The sequence below is a fragment of the Malania oleifera genome, chromosome 4 (genome assembly GCF_029873635.1).
Source record: "Malania oleifera isolate guangnan ecotype guangnan chromosome 4, ASM2987363v1, whole genome shotgun sequence".
NCBI lineage: Eukaryota > Viridiplantae > Streptophyta > Magnoliopsida > Santalales > Ximeniaceae > Malania > Malania oleifera.
Window position 1 is genome coordinate 79,179,306 of NC_080420.1, and position 7,749 is coordinate 79,187,054.

The 7,749-nt window shown below is 35.2% G+C and overlaps 1 non-coding gene across 1 annotated transcript; it reads left to right on the forward strand.

Annotated features, from left to right (window-relative positions):
• Window positions 1–2,761: 2,761 nt before the first annotated feature.
• LOC131154629 (small nucleolar RNA R71) lies at window positions 2,762–2,867 on the forward strand. The gene has a single exon (XR_009136546.1). It is a non-coding gene; the product is annotated as a small nucleolar RNA R71 (small nucleolar RNA).
• Window positions 2,868–7,749: the final 4,882 nt, after the last annotated feature.

The following is a 7,749-nucleotide window of genomic DNA, read 5'->3' on the forward strand; positions in this document are numbered from 1 at the left end:
AACTCGGCCTAACTGGTATATCCTAAAAAACACTCAAAAAAGATGGGTTCACTCGTCATATGTGAGGAGGAGTGTCATCATCAAACATACACATGTTGCAAATAACAAATGCTAAATGTATGGAGTGGACTAGTCTGAAAAGGATCCAACCTATTTTTGAGGTGTCGGGTCCTTCACCCTAACATCTTCTCACTTACTCGCCACATCCAACCATGACCACCCTAGATCAACTTATCCATGAACCGAGCATAAATACATTTAAAGCATTAGGCGATTGAAGAGTCTGCATATATAAAGAACATGTGTCGTGTCCCTGACTTTTTGTGGTAGTTGTGCGGAACAGGTATTAATCTTTCACTTCATTCTTGTGCATTTCTATTTCTCTTTTTTCTTTCTTTTGCCCATTTTTCAATTTATTTCTTTTCATGGTAAGTTAGGACAATCATTACACTTCTTTTGTTGTCTTCAAATCACTTATGGAAATTAAGCTCGAACAGGAGTCCATGAAATAAGTTTATTTCTAGGGGTGGCTCACCCTTCACATCTTGAGTAGGCTACAAGACCTAAGTTTCTATCTCCCCGCTAGATGTGACCTCTAGGCTAGCAAGTCAAAAATAGAGACTAGTGTACAAAGAATATCCAAAAAAAGGGAAAGTTGAGTTTCATGAACTCTAAGCTGAAGTCAAAAACTCAATAGAACGATGAATGACTCAACAGTACCTCACGAGGTGTCAAAATCGCCACGGGCGCTCTCTCAGTGCTCACAAGGAACCCTAAGTGCTACAAGTCACGTGAATGTGTATTTTTAGCCTCATGAAATACCATGTAAATACAAGAGTTTATATAGCCAGGTTAACATGAATGAACTACTAGTCAACCTACATAGAGTTACGATTCCTAGATTAGCCATATAAAGAGAAACTACACATAACTACCCAAGTGTGTAACTCCTAGGTTATATGCAAGTATGTAAAGAATATAAGTCAGTGTTAATCATGGCCTAAGTATCCATAATCAATCAAAAAAAAATTTTCAATGTGATTTCTCATCCCCCCTCCCCCAACTAAAGTGAAACATTATCCTCAATATGAAAGCATAGGAGACACAAGAGAGATGATTAGGAGGGAAGTAGAGACATACCTGGGTGGAGAAGTGAGGGAAAAGAAAATTTGAAACTAAGGAAAAATGTACCTAACAATAAAGCAAGATAAAACAAAATGAAAAGAAAGGAAAGAAAAACATTACAGTCTGTCTGGCGGAGGCTTGGAAGGAATTTCATCTGGTGGGTGCAATTTTATAAATTGAACTAGCAGGTCTCCAAATTTGAACCGCCACAATGAATTAGTCTTATTACCTACACAAAAGTTAGTCTCAAATGAATTAATGGTCTTTAAAATACCAAACAATACATGTGCAGATTGACTTTCTTATTTTAACAAGAAATTATCTTTATTCAGTATATTTTCTAGGAAATTTTCTTCTTTATGAACTGATTTTTAAGGAAAAGTTGTCGAAACAGTTACCTTTAGTTCATCAGAAGTATCAACATTAAATTTTTTACCTGGTTCCTTAAAAGTTGAACTCCCACCATTCTGCTCAACTTCTTCATTTGGTGCACCAATACCTTACCGTTGTCAAGATTTGCTTCGGCATTGCAATCTTTGACATTCACTATAGTAGGTAATGACGGTTCCATGGTTGTCACCTCACTTAAATATCTGGTTGGGATGACGGCTCCACGATTGCAGACTGCACTTGGTTATCTAGCTAGGATGACAGCTCCTTCAATTTTAGGCTCGCTTCCTATGACTTTTCTTTAGCTTCATTTGACTCAGTTGCAACTTCAAGTGTTTGGGCAACTATTTGTCTATCGATGAGTATCTCAGGTCAGGGAACATCTTCTTCACTTTTCAGAGTACTAACGGCCTTCTCTGTCTCGATAGGATCCCCTGAGACATCGTGTACTTGTTGATGTTGTTGCCGATATACCTGAGGATGATTGAGGTTGTGCCGAAAATTCCTCTTTTTCCAGGGTATTCAATGTCATGCTCATCTTAGTCAAATTGGTGTTTAACTCGTTGATCGTGCTCTGCAATTCATTCATGGTCTGAGTGTTAATCTGCATAAATTCCTTAAGTGTATTAGCCATCTGTGCCCTGCTATCCTTAAAAGATGTCTTCGGTGAAACACGAGCTTCATTAGATTGAAATTCTGGAAGTGCGTAGCTTTGATAGATCTGTTGTGGCTGATACTAGTGTAGAGGAGCACTGAGATCATAAGTTGACTGTAAAGGTGGTGCATAAGACTAAGGAGGCTGCTGAAATTGTGAAAAAGATGGATCAGATTGATCATTCCTACATAAGAAATTCAAGTAATTCCTCCATTTCGGATTGTAGGTGTTCGAGAATGGCTGATTTGGAGATTTGTTAACCCATTTTTCTGATTGTAAATGATCAGAACTACTCTCCTTTTCTAATTCTTCGACCCTTCTTTCCAGTGCAACAACAAAAGCCTAGAGATAATTCTCCTCTTTGACCTCATATTTACCTCCCCCACCGATTGCGCTGAGAGATTGTACTGCCATTGGTGCCTAATCATATTGTGTATTCCAGTGTTTGGCATTTTCAGCTAAGTAGCCAAGGAATACAGTGCCAGATCCGGTTCCTTTCTCAAGAATTCTATATTGCACATATTCTGGATAAATTGTTTGCATTCAAAAGTAAGACCTGTATAAAAATAATTGGCTAACCTTTAGGATTCAAACCCGTGATGTGGACAGATATTTATCAGATCCTTGAACCTCTCCCAACAAGCCTAGAAGGTCTCGTCACCCTTCTGCATAAATTGACTGATCTACTCCTGCAGGTACTAGGTTCTCTGAAAAGAAAAGAATTTGTGTAAGAATTCACGCTGCATATCAGTCCAACTATTAATAGAGTTAGGCCTCGACGAGTTAAACTAGATCTTCGCCTTATCCTGAAATTTCTACCTGCCTGTCACGCGACAACGGTGCCTAACTCGACGAGTTAAACTCTCAGAATCTACCTGCCTGTCACGCTGGTGAACTAGGTTCGATCCGCAGCAACGGTGCCAAAAACTTGACTCGCTCTAAAAATAAGTAGCACGGAGGCTATCCCAAGTATAGGAGTTCAGTCATGTAATAATTAGCCCAAGAGTTAGATCGTCTCCTCAGCGAATGCAGTTTAATTCTAAACTCGTGTAAATCCAAAAGAAAACAAGAAACTAAAAATTTACTGAACATGAGGCAGATTCGGTTCCTGAAATTTCTGAGATTTTGGGATGAAATTAAAAACAAACAAGACATAAACTGCGGACATCTCGCGAATAAAATTAACGAAACAAAACTAATAACGATAAATAGATGACAAGAAAAATTAACACAATTAATATCCTTACTCAACGATCCATTCACATAATAAAATGAATGATAACAAAATTAAATACGGAACACAATCCTATATTAAGCATTCAGACAAGAAATAAGACCTACGTTTGAAATTTTGGACAAAAACCTGAAGACGAAAACTTTATGAATCAACTTAAACATTCAACTATAAAAAAATAAAAATAAAATTTAAAAAAAAAACTCAATTAAACATCAACTCAAGAATTTAAACTTAATCCAACCAATAACTTGAACAAAAATTAAACTCAATCCAACAATAGATTCAAACGCAAAAAAAAAAAAAAATTAACTTAGACTTCAACGTTAAACTAACTTAAACGAAGATTTCAAAAATAAATTAAACTTAAATACTTGCTTAAACAAAAATTGGCTTGAACAAAAAGCTTCAATAAAATAAATCTAAACAAGGTATTTAAAAAGTAATGATGTAACGAGAGAGAGAGAGAGAGAGAGAGAGAGAGTGAGTGAGAGAACAAAAAATTATCTAAAAAGAAAAAAGTTCTTAAACTAACTTTAACAAATATTTAAACCCAACTTTAAATTGAAGTAAACTAAACTTTTGACAATAAAAATAAATCTAACAATATTAAACTAAGAAAAGAGAAAGAGAAGAGAGAAAAGAGGTGCAAGTCGTGTATGTGTTGGGGAGGTCCCCTCCTACTACGCACAACCTCCCAGGAAGAAAAGCAAGACTAAAAAAAACTCCCCTCAAACCCTACTCCAATCTACTTATAAAGGCAACCCCCTAGCCCCTTTATTTTGACTTTCCAAAACTTGTTTTTTTTTCTCTCTCAATCCTAATAAGGCCTACTCTCCTCTCCTTGACTTTTTCAACCACCCAAATGCCACTCGCTCCAGCGCATGGGCCTAGAAGCCCCTTACATGGACATCCATGCGGCTGCCCTTCTCACTTTTCAATTCAAAGCCCAGCTTCTCTTCAAATCTAGCGAGCCCAGCAACTTCTCCCAGTTTACCTGCACGTCCAACCCAGATTCTTTTTTTTCACAAATGCTCACGTGCATGGCTTGGTGTAGTGCACGACCCTCCACGAACACGGCCCAGCTCATCAGGTTCATTATGCACGGCTTCTCTAACATTTTAATTCCGGATTTAATTTCCAAAAATTTTCTACAATAATAAAATACAAAAAATCCGTAAATTATTAAATAAAAATTAAATATCGTAAATTGAGCGCAATATTAAAATATTGAACATAATCAGGCATTTAATTAAAAATATAATCTTTAATGTACAATTTTAAACGTCTAAATACGCAACTTCAACGCGTAATCAATTATAATTTCAAAAATTAACGTTTAATATGTAACTTCAAAATTACATTTAAAATAAATGTAAATTTAAAATTTCTGTAAAATTTTACCACCAACTATAGTAGTAAAATATTATAACCATATACTGCAACTGTTAAACTGGATTTATTAACTTTAAACTATAATTATAATACTTAATTATATGTCTATACTTTTCCTTATGTTTTTCCTTCAAATCATCATTTAGGCACAAAAATGACCATGTTCACATAAATATATATATATATATATACACTTTCCTTTATGTTTTTCCTTCAAATTATCATTTAGGCATAAAATAGCTCTATTCACATAAATATATATATACATATACTATAAAAACCTTCCTTAGGCCTGTCAACTGTAAATCATGTTTACCCCCATGACAAGATTGTGTAGTCCAAAGACTGGATTGAACTGGCTTGGCCAACCAAAATAAATCAAACTATAAACTGTAAGTGAGATTTTCCCCTATTAAGTTTTGGTCCGGAACTAGGTGTGCACTAAGGAGAAATCCACTGTTTTGTAAAACCACTCTGTAAACAGTATAAGTGCACTCTATAAACTGTAAACTGTAAGCTACGGTACCGAACATCTGTAATTCTATGATCTTTGAGTCATCAGGGATTTTAAAAACATACTACTATATAGGTTATATAATTTACATCATAAAAATTTTATATATAATTTACGCAATAAAATGAACAATATCATAAAAATATACAATTTAAACAACATCATAAAAAATTTATATATAATTTATGCAATAAAATGAACAATATCATAAAAAGATTGTATATATAATTTGAACAACTTCTTAGAAATGTAACATATAATTTATGCAATAAAATGAACAACACCATAAAAATTTTACCATATCTTGATTGAAATGTAAAACATGTAACGTAATTTAATGAGCTCATGCCACACGATTTTTATGTTAAAAAATATTTGTTTTTATTTTTAACAGAATATCATAATGTATTAAAATAAACTCAAGAATGTTTTCAAAATAACTAACATAAACTTACTTATAAACTTGGTTATATTTTATTAAAAAGAACTAACATAATCAGACTTACTTACCTTATTTTAATCATGTGAAACAGTCATACTAAATTTTTAACTCTATAAAAGTGAGATTGGGAAAAGTGGAGAAATGATAATTTTATGTATAACTAAAATTCTCCTGATGCCACTCAAATTTTTCTCACTCTTCTTCTCTCCTTAAATTCTCACGTAAGTAAGGCTGTGAGATTGAAATAGGAGAGCCTCCTATTTATAGGTAGTGGGAAGGGTTGTGCGTAAGAAATACAAAGGAGAAGAAAAGAGAGAGAGAGAGAGAGAGAGAGAGAGAGAGAGAGAAGAATAAAATAATGAGGGTGGGGGATATATGAGCATGGATAGGAAATGGATGGAAAGAGGGTGGGTGGGGTGATTGTCTTCAAGTGGGGAAAAGAAGCGATGGTCCTCTTCCCCTTTATTTATATGTATTTATATATACGTATCAATTGTGCCTACTCTATTTATCCTATGAATTTTCCTTTTGATCAGGCCGACCTCCAATGAGCGACTGAGCCGTAATGGTCTCTTAGCACTCGCTTAGATAAGGTCTTCCCTAACCTGACGAGCAATCCCTCGTAACAATCGAGAGGTGTCAATCTCGTCCCCGCTAGAAGCTCCCAATTCGCTTCCTCTTCCTTCATCCATGCCTTTGCCTCTAGAATCCATCCCTGAATATAAATATATAATAGAGGCAATTTAGAATCTTCACATCTTAATATATTTGACATAATCACAAAACATGAAACCATTTTAATATCCAAATCCTCAATTAAACATCGGATATCCAATTATTCGCAATCATTTTAACTTCCAAATTCAAATTCCAAATTTCAGTTCCTTTGCTTGGAAACATCACCGTCAATGGATTTACCGTGGTTTTCTAAAACTGTCGACTGATTCAGAAAATCACAAAAGTCCGTCAAGGGATTTCTGCCTCCAAAAGTCCGCAAGACAGTTATGCTCTAATACCAGCTGTAACGCCCCGAACCCGCCACATGGGGCTCGAAGTGTTATGAGACCAACACGTGTATCAGATACCATTCACGTGGCAGAAATAATTAAATAACCTCAAACAAAGTACTAGAGTTCTATATTTATATATGCAGATCCATATAATTACAGTCTCATTTTTCATATTACAAAACTAGAATTAAAATATATTAAACATAACACTAAATACATATATGTTCTGATATATTCAACTCACAAAACTACCCCGCCTTAGAGCTATCTAAGTTTGATCACCTAGAAAACCTAAAAAGATTGATAAATCGATATGGTGAGATCCCTCTTAGTATGGAAGAAATAATTTACAACAGTGTGTGGCTGAAGTGTTTAATATATATAATTAAAATATCCATACAATCACATTTCACCACTAGTAGCAGCCAAGATAATGCATTCTTATCACGCCATGGTCAACTTCTCTGTCACCCAATCACATGCCCACATACATAATTATTCTTACTAATAAGTCCCGAGAATAGGGAAGTCTACCTAACCATACAAATAGATTCCCTCTGCTCTAGTGCTAACACCAGGGCACTCACATTTCTCAATCAGCCCTCGGGTTATGTATTTAGGTAAAGTTTCCGAGAATAGGGAAGGTCACCCGCCCATACAAGTGGCTTCCCTCTACTCTAGTATCCACAAATAATCACAAGTTTACCTGCCTGCCTCAGCAAGCTCTCGGGTGGAGTAATCTACTTTACCATAAATACTTAATTAAAGTTACTCACAACCAATGCCAGTCATTTCACAGAATTCCACACATATATGCATACAACAATTAATCCACACAGGATAATTCACACAGTCTTCAATCATACCCACACAGAGTCTATATCCACACAAAATGTAATCGTCCACACAGGACTCTAATACACACAACATACACGTCCACACTCCACACAAGACTGTCAACCATATAGCATACATGTCCACATA